Here is a 12942-nt window from a genome sequence, read left to right as displayed (position 1 = left end):
GCAGAATCCTAAAGGGGTAATCCACATGATACATGGGTTGGCCACACCTTATACGAGAAATGAGGTCAGGCTATTACAAAGGCAAGTCAGGCACAATCAGCACGTGATGCGATTGGGTAACAAGAGGGGGCGAGAGAGTGATGTGTGCAATGAAAGCATAGCATTCACAGATGATGATCTGGGAGAGGTCCAAATACCCCACAATGATGAATATACATCTGGCATTTTGATGAATATTTTTTCATAAGATTAAATATTCCATCTGTCTCGCTTTATATAATTCTTACAGAAATTCCTGTATTTTCAAACCTTAGAAAAATATATTTCTATAAATTATTTTTCTTATCTTTTTCACCAAATTAAAATATTCAATGATTACTTTAATTTGGTTTAAAAAATAAAAAATAATCTATAGAAATATATTTTTAGAGGTTTGAAAACGCACGGATTACCGTATGAGACATTTAAAGAGAGACGGAGGAGTAATAGTTACGATTTGAAAATCGAAACAATTGATTAAACACTTATAGGAAAAATGCGATAGTGTGTGTGTGTGTGTGTGTGTGTGTAACGACCCTGATTTTGGTAAATAAAAATTTCGTTAAATATTTGAATTTTATTTTAATTACTTGGATTTCATTTAAAATTCCTTTTTAATTGCTAATAATCCGTCATAATTAGATTTGAGACTGATAAAATTATATCTTTTCGCACCAAACAATCTAGTCATTTTCTACAGGCAAGTATGCTTGTAGATATATTTTCCTAGTCAGTGTAATAAAATCTTAAAGTTATGTTTCTTGGCTAGAAATCCTACTTGGCAAGTCTAGTTAATTCCTAACTAACTAGTTTGGCCAATTCAGTTACCTATCAAGGCTAGTTTCATTTAGTTGAACCTTATAACCCTTATGAATCCTCCTAATTCCTAGGTGCACATTTTGAACCTTATGAACCTTTCTACACCCTAATTGAACCCTTCCAACCCTAGACTAGGAAATCATTGCACTTTCTTGACTAGTCAATTCTTGACTTTATTCCTCATCATTACATCTTCCAAGTGTATCTTTTCTCTTTACTTATTGAACAATAGTTGTTAGGGAAATTCTTATCCTTTGGGTAATAGGTTTTGTTTCCAACCATTTAGTTAGGCAAACCTAAGTACCAATTGACTTAGTTACTTTTCCCTAGCATTTAAGAACCAATGGACAAAGATAGTCATCATGATACTTCCAAAAGTAGCACTCATGACTTAGTGTAATCATGACTAGGATCACTTTCTAGGAAATGGTTAACCATTGGTCCATAGGATTACCATTGGAAAGCTTAACCCTAATCATTACCTTCCTTAAAGACCTATTAGGGCTACTTAGACCTAAGTACACCTAGAAATATGTGTGTGTGTGTGTATATATATATATATATATATATATATATATATATATATATATATATATATATATGGGAAATGTTACCCATTGGGTATTAACTAGTCATTAAGATTCTCACCTTTAATCATTACCTCTCCCTAGCCTTAAAAAGCCAACTTGGACCTAACCATGTCTAATCTTACACTTATATATACATATACTTACATGTCTAGTCACATCAAGACCTTACTTCTCATCATTATTCTTCTACCCATTGGATAATAATTGTTAGGAAAATTTTTATCCATTGGATAATAGAAACTAGACTTGCCAATGTGTATATAGATTTGACAAGACAAATAATTGACCATAGGAAGTCATCATTTTTCTTCCAAAAGAAGCAAATTTAGCCTTGCCATGCATTCCAACCTAAGACTAATAGCCTTGAACCTAATAGTTACCCTCCAAGGCTTACTTTCCTAGATTTTCTCTAGATATATAGCTACATTACCTACTTTGACCGTCCTCACACTCAAGCTTAGCATCACTTTACAACCATCTTTTAGGCTACTTTAATCATAAGCCTAGCCCATGATTTTGATCTTCCTTGCAAGCAAACCATCCTAGGACAAGATAAGGCCATACCTATCATAAATGCCCCTTTACCCACTGGACAATAATTGCTAGGGAAAATTTTATTCCTTGGGTAATAGAAGTTAGTCTTGCCAATGAAAGCCAAGATTTTTGCTATAAATAGCACCCCCCCTCCTACCATTCAACACACACACACACTCTTTCTCTCTCTCTCTCTCTCACGCCCCACACCAATCCCTAATGCCATGGCCGTGTCTCTCTCCTCCTGTCCTCTGCCATAGTAGCCCCTCCACACCAACTCCTCCACAACATCTCGTCTTCTCCTCCATAGCAGTTCATCACACGAGGTACCTCCCCTCTCCCTCTCTCTCGCCAAAACACACATACACACACACACAGTGTGGGTTGCGACCCCTCACCCCCACCCCCCCCCCCCCCCCGCCCCGCCCTTCCGTCCCCTCTATGGGCCGAACACCACATAGTGTGGGTTGCTAGAGAAAATCGGGGAAGATTTAGGGTTTTGTGAAAATTGGGGCAGATTTAGGGTTTTGTTTAAACTTTCCTGGACTGTTTTTGCAGTGAATATTTTTGGGTATAACTCTTGTAAGTATTTCGGTATAACTCTTGCAAAATAATTACTAGGTATAACTCTAGATTTTTTTTCCTAGACTGTTTTTAGCTCTCTGTTAGAACTAAAGGAAGAGATTGGTTGTTTGTTTGAGGGTAGATAATCGTGGGTATCTAGCTTGGTTGATTTTTTTTCCCTGGACTGCTCTAGCTTGGTTGATTTTTTTTCCTAGACAGCTCTAGCTTGGTTGTTTTTTAGCTCTCTGTCTATCCCATGGCTGCTAAATGCTTCCTTAACTTAAAACAAGTCTATTATTTGAACAGTTGAAAGAAACGGATGAAGAATGCCGTAATGAAATTTTGAAGCACCCTCGTAATGCATGAATATTTTTCTAGTATGTCGTTGTGCAGCTTTGAGCATCTATTAATGCAGTGGCATAGATTTGTAATATTCTAGCTTGATTTGTAATTTGTTGGTTGCAGCCAAAAACAATGAAAGTTGAAGGATGATGGTTAGTTAAAGCCAATGGTAATTTAGTATGCTACCATTTGAAAGACTGAAATAGCTTCCAATTCAACAAAGTGGTGATTGTGGCGTGCACACCGCCAAGTACTTTAATTTGGAGCAATTTATTGAAGACGAATAGATTATGGTAACAAACTAGTTTTACATATAATGTCGTTTCTACCAGTTTATATACCAACATTTGTTCCTAATTTTTGGTTTAATTTCTTAATTGTAGCTGAATTAAGTTCAATTTTATAGAGGATAGGATTGGCTTAGTTTTGGACTTGATCATGTTTGAAGGGAACAATGTCAAGGAAAAGATTACGGAGAAGGCTAAAAAGAAATATCCCAGCACTAAAAGGAAAAAGTGATGATATTATGGAGGAAAAACTGCTCATATTGCTGCTGATTGTGTAGTGTTGTGGATGTAAATGCAGCTGCCTTTTTGTTAACATGGCTGCTGCCTTTTGGATGTATATTGTGGCTCATGTAGATTGCTGCCTTTTGTTATCCGGAATTGCTAAAAACTTATGATATGTATTCAATGTCTTCGAGGCTCTTCTTTGTTTTGATGAATTTTGAGAAATTTTATGCCTGCTTATTGTGAATGGAGGGATACCCTACCATTTTAGTGGCCATGTCATAAAACTGGAGGTGCTTACCATGTCAAAGAACATATTTACCAAGAATATATGGTATACATAACTAAAACTGGACATTCTTAACAAGATTTTGGAAGGACAAAATAGTGACTGAAGGTACTTACCATGTCAAAGAACATTCTTTGCATGAATACAGGGTGTTCATAACTAAAATTGGACATTCTTACCACAGAATTAGGAGGAAACAACTAGCAACTGAGGGTACTTACCATGTCAAGGAACATACTTACCACGAATACTAGATGTTCTTACAATTACAAATGAAAGACGTTACATGAAACAAAGGTTACGATTACATTTTCAAACTGCATACTACATTGTGGAATGATTTACCCTTCAAAACCGTTGCCAAGAATTGTTGACCATCCTCCAAAGTTGCTACCTAGGAATTAGGCCTGAACACTATTTGGGTTTGTTGACCATCTAGCAGCTTGTATAGTTTAAAAGTTATAATAATTAGTGAATGGACAAATGGACAATAGTCTATTAAATGACTACATAAAAAGAGACTTGCCAAATTAGGTTCGACACTAGATTCACAACCATTGGCAGTGAATGATTGTGGGTAATATGCAGATGAGTCTCACCCAATAAATGATTGTAGGTAATACGTAGATGAGTCTCGCCCAGTGAATGATTGTAGGTAAACTATGTTCGAATATGATTCATTCTTGTTGATGTTCCCCATATTGTTTGGTACTAATTTTGGGCATTTCGTTCTCATGTGACCAAGTAGTCTATAGTGGTCATATTTTTTTACCTTTGGGATAAAGCCCTTTGCCAAATTTTGGCTCCTTTACACTTGATAATGACGGGGCTGCCAATACCAAAATGCATAGATGTCCCCTTAACATTGTTCTCTTCTCTCGTTGCTTTTTGTTGGCTTTCAACATATAACATATGCAGCTCTCTCATTTTGAATGTTAAACTTGCGATTTCTTCTCTTGCCTCATCATATGCATTGGTTGAGTGTGAAGCTGGTAACATACGACCACAATCGGTGGTAAGTGTTTTCATATATAGTGGTAAAAAACGCAACACATTATGGAGATAATTCTAAATCTGGTCAAATATGACCATAGTTTGTGGTAAGTATTTCCATATATCGTGGTAATAAATTGATATACATGATGGTCATTTTTATCTTGACAAACCAACAACCCAAAAACTTAATCATTGATCTTTTGCTAAAAAAATAAATTATGTTCAATGTCTAAGAATCACAACTAAAATAAAACCTCGTAATGTGGATAAACTTACTTGGTCAAATTCTTCAATCATGAGAGGGTCCCTAATAAAACTTCAAGATAGGACCGGAGTCGACGCAATCTCCCTCCGCACACGCCGGCCATACCCATACATCGCCCATTGATCGAGCCCAATGGAGGTGAAAAATGGAGGAGCCCTCGGTGGCAGAAAAGAACGAAGAAAGGAGAGAAAATGGGAGAAATGAAATGAAATGCCTGAGTCTCGGCCATTTTATAGGGCTCTGGAAATCAAACAATTACACGGTCGATTTATCGATAACTAAGCCGACACATCAATTACTCGGTCATGAGATCCATCTCTTGGCCCTCCAATCTATTTCCTACAACCCCAGTGGATTTTTCCCAGTGCACCAATTCAAGCAATTGTGAAATTATGGGTCCGTGACCAATAGAAACAAAAATGAAATTACCTTGGGGGCCCAGGCACGAAGAATGATATACAGAAGCTTTCTCCATAGCAATAAGCTCACTAGTTGCTGGTCACTTAAGCTCTCACTCAGGCTCTACACTTAAGTTACTGCACTCCAGAGCAAATAGCTCCATGCTCATGCCTACTGCTATCAAAGCTACTCAAACAGACTCCACCGTCCCAACAGCAATTCCATGCTCACCAAGCTTAGTAGCACCACATGCTTCATGACTCTATGCTCACTATCTCGCTATCCCAGCAGCCTTATGCTCAAGCAACCTCGTACTTACTCACCATCATCAATGCTACTCCATCTTCACCTAGCAATCCAGCAACACTCATCAGGATATTTAGCGGATCCACGTCCATAAGCTTACTGCTTCAAATCCCTCCACTCCATCATTGTCATCTGTAGCTTTAAGCTCACCCAACAGCACCACATGCTCATTACTTAAGCCCTTCAGCAAGTTCTATACTCACCATCTCAACAACTCCTAAACAGTACCCACTACTATCAAGTCACTCGACAACTCCATATTCATCCGTCCAATAGTTCTATACTCCCAACAGCTCAGCAGCCCAGTGCCCAAGTTACTCTATAGCACCATACTCCTTGCACCATCAGCAGTTTTACGCTTGCTCAATAGCTCTACGATCAATAACTTCAGCGGCTCTACGCTTGCTACTAGTTCACCATCTTGACAGCTCCACCTCAGCAACTCCGTCCTCGCTACCATCAAGCTCTTTAGCAGCTCTATGCCCACTACTCAGCGGCTCATTGCCCACTATCTCAGTGGCTACACGCCCATTACTTAGCGGCTACACGCCCACTACTTAGCGGCTCCACGCCTATTATCTCAGCGTCTCCATGCCCATTATCTCAAACTGGCTCTATGCCATAACAACCAACAAGATATCATCTGTTCTCAAGCTCTATGTTTGAATGCTCAAAGTCTAACACTTTGAATGCTCGAAGCTCTTCGAATGCCCAACCACTGTGTAGTGGATCCTCAAGTTCTATACTTGAATGCTTAAGCTCTACGCTTGAATGCCCACTCACTGCGTATTAGATGCTCAAATCCTGTACTTTGAATGCTCGGATTCTACTTTCCGAATGCTCGAGCTCTACACTCTGAATGCTAAAGTTCTATACTTGAATGCTTAAGCTCTACGGTTGAATGCCCAACCACTGCGTACTGGATGCTCAAAGCCTGTACTTTGAATGCTCGGATTCTACTCTCCGAATGCTCGAGCTCTACACTCTAAATGCTCAAGTCTTGAACTTGAAAGAAGCTTTATGATTAAATCAAGCACACACGCACGGACCCGTGCACATACTGGATCGTTCACATCAAGTCCGTATCAATTACATCACCATATCCAGTATCATATTTAACCACCATCATATACACATACATACTATATTCGCATCTATCTCTCTCATGAAATAGGTCAATCCTACAATCAACTAGCTCTACGCCTCGGTTTTATTGATCGGTCCAATGCCTCGATCCTCTGGCTCTACGCCAAAATTTATGATAGAAAAGCTCCGTGCACAGCCTTCAAACTGCAACTGGCTCTATGCCTCGATTCTATCACTTCAAGCTTTATGCCTCAACTATCAATCGGCTCTACATCTCAGTTCTATCACCTCAAGCTCAAAGCTCCGACTCTTTAGGCTCTCACCTGATGAGTGCAACCGGCTCTGTGCCTTAGTTCTCTCATCTCAAGCTCTGTGCTCCAATTACGGGCCTCATGCCCCCCATATCTCAAAATTGGCGTCCGATTGTCTCAAGAAGATGGTTTGGACTCCACCCAATTACTTCTATTCCATCAAGCTCAATCGCAAGGATAGGCTACTCTACCGAGCTCCCCTCAGTCAAAGTAAGGATGATTAAGAAAAGCAAATGACTCACTCGCTGTGTATTGACCTACCCAAAAATTCTAAGGATGCTCTTTGCAAAAATTCTCCTGGCAGCTCCGCGCTCTTTCAACTACTCTCCGCCAAAATCTTGGCACAGACCAGGTACGTTGCACTATGGCTTTTAAAGACCAAAGGTACATCTTCTGTCTCTAACCCTCAAAAAAATTTATTTTCTTTATTGCCTCGAACTACGGTTGGTATGAATTTCCCTCGCAGAATACGAAGGCAGCCTCCCGGCCATACCATAACTAAAACCTTTTTCAAAAACCCTTGGAATAGTGGTTCGACCAAATTGAGTTTCTTTTACGGCTTTGACTCTTACTTAAACATGTCTCGCGATCTGTCTAAGTTCAGTCAAAGAGGGACATCTGTAGACACCCCAATTTGGCCTAACGATTATTTCAAGTCCCACCTTGGGGACCATCCTGATGATGAATGGATACAATGATTGCTGGTTGACTTCTCGTAAATCTGTGGACTTTTGGTGAGTATTTTTAGCCACTTAGAGGACCCAATTCAGAGCTACATAGCCTTTCAGACAAAAATACAGAATCCTAGGAGAATCTATCTTTCGGCCATAACATTGATCTCACAGCCTCAACATCATTCTTTCACCCATGAAACATGTTCCTTGAAAATCTCCCTAAGAGATTGATTCCTCGGCAGCCAGATCTATTCTTCGGCCGCCCAATCTATTCCTTGGCTACTAGATCCTTTACCCGGCCGCCAGATCATTTATTTTCCAGATTCTGGAATGTTCTATCATACATTTGATCTGATCAACAAAACCCTAGCAGCCTTTTTCCGATGCGTTTGGGCTACGAAGTAGATTTCATCTAGAGATCTTATTTACCTTATATTCCTTATTGATTCAAGCCATTTGATTGGCCGGAGTGAGTCACCAATTGCCTATATAAAGAGGCCCTTCGATAATCACCATCTCTAGCCATGAAATTATGCACAAAAACTCCCTCTACAAAAGTCCTAACCTTCTGAAGGTAGCCGCGATCCGATGATCAAACCCCGAAGTGCAAACCCTAACCCTAGGGTTTTCAAGAAGCAAAATTAGTTAATCACCCCAAATCCGAAGCAATAAAGCAACTGAGGGATCAAGGTGGTGAGGCCCAGGGGCCTATGGTTTGGTTTATTTCATGCTTTTGTACATTAATCGTAGCGTTTTGATTTTTTATTGCCTGGTGTGAGGAAGAACATCGACTTGGGAATCAATCCTTCAGCCAGTACATTAATCCAGGAGGATCCATCTCCCTGGGACAGCCTGTTTTGTCTTGCTTATTTTTGATGCATGTTTCAATTATTGTTCTGGCTCACCATTAGCTGTTTAGAGGCTAATAAATAGACTATGTTTAGAATTAGACAAAGCATGTATATATCTTATGTCGAACAATTATGGGCCAGTTTCATGACTAGGCAAAGAGGGGTGCCTAAAACCTTCCCCTTGTTGTACTTTTGGCTCCCGTACCCGGAATCTCTAATTGTTTTTCCTAGTTTTATAAACTAGGTGGTGACTCTGTTTTGATGATAACTACTATCGTGTGGCAATGTTCCTAGCCATGGGAATATCCATGATCTTGCTTTATGAAGCAAACAACCAAACAAACAAACAGTGATCAATCTGTATGGCGATACCCCGTTTGGGAGGTGTCTACAGCTCTGAGGTTGGTGAATTAATAGGAGGAACCGAAGCTTGCAAGACAATTGATGTAACTAGAGGCTTGATAGGTTTAGAAGGAATAGCCTTGTCAATCTCCTTGCAGTCTGCAAAGTTGTAATAGATTTGGCTTGCTCAGGACTAAGCACCGAAGAGCTCGCCACATAATGTTGTCCTTGCGGAATTGCTTGGGGTTGAGTTGAAATTTTTCTCTCTTTTTTGGGTAAAACAACTTGAAAATAAAAAAGGCTAGCCGAATATACAGCCTACAAGGGGCATACCCTAGGAGGAAAACAAAATAAAACAACAAAAAGAGAGAAAGCCTATGCCAAATGGCTACATAGGACTAGAAGTAAATATAACAACTATTTCCTATCCTTTTAACAGAGGAATATGAAAGTTTTCCCTTTTCTTGTTGGAACATTCCCACCGAGTTGGCCAATTTTGACACTTGATTTTTGAGCTCCCCGAGCATTTGATCGTTGAGGGTCATTTGGCTTTGCTTGAAAAATTACATAGTTTCCTTCAATGATCGCTTTTGAGGTTGGAATTGATTTGGCCAATGAGGAGGTCCGGGAGGTGCAAACCCCAGAGGTTGTTGATTTTGGGAGAACCTCGGCACTCCTTAAGATTGAGAAGGCCAAAAAGCTTGGTGTTGTTGAGGCAGTGGAACTTGTGGAGGTCCAGGAGGTTGAGGATCGCTCCACCGAAATTTTGGGTGCAACTTCCACGCCGCATTATAAGTTTGAGAATAAGGGTCAAGCCAGTGATTAACGGCATTGACCTCTGCTTGCCCCGTTCCTTGTAGAATATCTTTTACAGCGGGGAGCATTTAGCAATCTCCCATAGCATGACCTGCAGTTCACACAAAACACAAATTTCCTCCGTCTTGGCCACAGAGGCCACACCGGTAACTCTATTGAGTTGCAAAGTTTCGAATTGGCGTGCGAACTGAGTGACCCTATGAGATGTGTAACGCCCTCAATTTTGGGTACGTTAAATAAACATTTTATTGATAAAACCATAAGGAGTCTGGCTCGTTATTACAACAAAACTCCCACAAGAGTTCAATAATTACACAAATGAGGAGGGTTCTAGGGTTCTTAACTACAGCTCCACCTGCTCCTCCATCCTAAAGATCAAAATACGAATACTTCTATCAACAATAAGTCTTTATCTTGCGAAAACCGTTCTTTCTTCCTTTATGGGGAAATTCAAAACAACATATGTTTATTGAAGCAAAAGTCAATTATTCAACATGTTCATACCACCATTAGCAAAATGAGTTTGTTAACCATCATGCATTCTAAACATAATAAACAATAGATAACCTTATCTTCTTTAAAAAAATACTTCAAGTTATACTTGGAACTAGAAAGTAGGGACATCCTCTTTCTCAACATATGGTTCTACACTATACTTGGGTTTAATGGACGAGGGACTCTACCTTACTTCTTGGCGATAGGGCAGCTAAGGAAAGTACGTCGGTGATCGAGCGGAGTAACTTCCTACGGAATGCTTATGGTAGCTTCGAAAGAGAATGGTTTCTCTTGAAACTAGATCTTGACTACTACTACTACTACTTTTGGATCAAGAGGGTGATCGGGTGGTGGTTTAGAATGAGTTTCTTGAAGAACACAAGAAGAACTTCAAGAACAAGAAGAACTAAGCAAGAACAAGGGAAGAATACAAGTTTTTTTTCTAGAGAGAAGTTGGAGCAAGAAGTGAAGGTGTGAGTTTAAACTTGGAATGGCTTGCTATTTATAGGCCAAGGCTCCTCCTCTCCCTCTCTCAATCGAATATCTCTCTCTCTCTACATCTTTGATTTCTTTCACTTGTCAAGCTTGATTGAAAGCTTGATGGGTTAGGCCATGGGGCTATCTAGGCTTGCATGGCTAGATTTTTGTACCTTGGGTTGGATTATGGAAGATTTGGTGGAGAGAAGAAGGGTTTGTACAAGATTTGGTGTTTAAACAAACATAAAAGGACAATTGAGAGGTAGATTTTTGGCTAGGAAGAATATACACCCATGGATTTGAAAAGATGCAAGAAGATCATGGTGATCAAAGCATGGTACAACCCAATCTTTCTTTCTTCTCTCTTTCTTCCTCCCTCTCTCTCTCTCTCTCTCTCTCTCTCTCTCTCTCTCTCTCGGCTACTCTCTCTCCCTCTCTCTCGGCAATCTCTCTCTCTCTCTCTCTCTCTCTCTCTCTCTCTCTCTCTTGCTCTTTCTCTCTCCTAGTACACTATATATATATATATATATATATATATATATATATGCATATATAATATTGTAGAAGTACAAAGGTACTAGATTTTCAAAATCAAATATCCCATTAAAGAATTCTAATTAGGCACATGTTTCTATTAAACTAATAGATATTGTACTTTTGGAAATCTATATCTATATATAATATTGTATATATGTACACATGCCTATATATACATAGGTACCAAGAATATATGGCTTAAGATTTTCCCATTAAAATACAATATAGGTACTAGTACTAATTCATTAAAAAAAATACTAAAAAATCTAGGGTTTAGATTTACCCACATATTCTAATGCATAAAAGCACATGAGAAATCTAAAACTTGATTATTTAATAAAAACCTTGTACCTTGTTGGAAGATTAGTGATATTATCCAATGGATAACAATTCCCCTAGTAGTTATTATCCAATGGGCAATAGTTTCCCTAGCAGTTAATAACCAATGGATAATGGGGGAAAAGATATCTAATAAACAATGCACATTTGTCCTTTGCACATGTGAATATACACCAATATATTACTATATCTTTGTACTAATCAAATTATTCTAATGAAAGGCCTATTGTCCAATGGACAAAGATTACCCTAACATTTATTGACCAATGAGTAAAGGTTAAAGGCCCAAAAGGTTCCACTAGGGTTTGAAAGGTTGAAAAGGTTCAAGGAAGTTCAAAAGGCTCATCTAGGATTAGGAGGACATAACTAAGTGAATTGGTAGTTAGGTCCCTCTAACTAATTGGTTAAAATCTAACTATACTTGCCAAGTAGAATCTCTAGCCAAGAAATATAATTTTAAAAGGCTAAAATTCTAATTGTGACAGATTTTTAGAAATACAAAATGAATTTTTGGAAGCGAATCCAAGTATTAAAATAAAATTTAAATTTTTAACGAAATTTTTACTTACTAAAAATCAGGGTTGTTACAAAATGGGTCATTTTGTTCACTCAATTGGAACTTCCTGGAACTGCTCGGTACCAGATTAGCTGCACTCTTTTCAGAAGGGTCCGAGCAATCCCAAGTTTGCGTGCTTTCCGCCAACTCTTCTAGATAGTCCCATGCCACAACAAGGGTTTTAGCCATTAATCCTCCACCACCACTCATAGTGTCCATAAGTTGTCGACTACTTAGGGAACATCCCTTAACAAAGAAGCCGATTTTCTGAAAAATTTCAAAGCCGTGATGGGGGATTGAGTTTAATAAATCCTTGTATCTCTCCCAATACTGATAAAATGACTCCCCATCTTTTGTTTAAAGGTTTGAATCTGATCAATGAGGTCCCTCATGAGATGTGGGGGGAAAATTTTCAAGTGGAAAGCTTTGGATAAATCCGCCCAATTCGCCAAAGATTGGGGTCTCATGTTATCTAACCAAATCTTGGCTTTGTCTTTAACAGAAAATGGGAAAAGTTTTAACCGGGCGGATTCCAGTTGTTCTGGCGCGGAGACTATCATGGATATCAATTCCTCAAAAGCCTGCATATGGGTATACAGGCACTCTTTTTCTTTGCCATAAAAAGATGGCATCATATTAATGTGATGCATTTTCAAGGTGAAAGTATTCGCATCGCTTGTGGCTGGAAAGGCTATGGTGGGATGCGAAGTAGTATGCGTCGGATTGAAATAGTCACTCATAGTCCTTTTGGGAACAACCAGCGGGTTGCCGCCACCACCGTTGCCTGCCATTCTTTCTCGCGGAGG

General features: G+C 39.2%; 1 non-coding gene across 1 annotated transcript; it reads left to right on the top strand.

Annotated features, from left to right (window-relative positions):
• The first annotated feature begins 12416 nt into the window (after nt 1-12416).
• Nucleotides 12417-12522, top strand: LOC131302216 (small nucleolar RNA R71). Its single transcript, XR_009191678.1, has one exon. It is a non-coding gene; the product is annotated as a small nucleolar RNA R71 (small nucleolar RNA).
• The last annotated feature ends 420 nt before the right edge of the window (nt 12523-12942 follow it).

Source organism: Rhododendron vialii, chromosome 9a (genome assembly GCF_030253575.1).
Source record: "Rhododendron vialii isolate Sample 1 chromosome 9a, ASM3025357v1".
In the NCBI taxonomy this organism is placed as follows: Eukaryota; Viridiplantae; Streptophyta; class Magnoliopsida; order Ericales; family Ericaceae; genus Rhododendron; species Rhododendron vialii.
The sequence above is the reverse complement of the archived record's forward strand: the minus strand, read 5'-3'. Positions and strand labels throughout refer to the sequence as shown.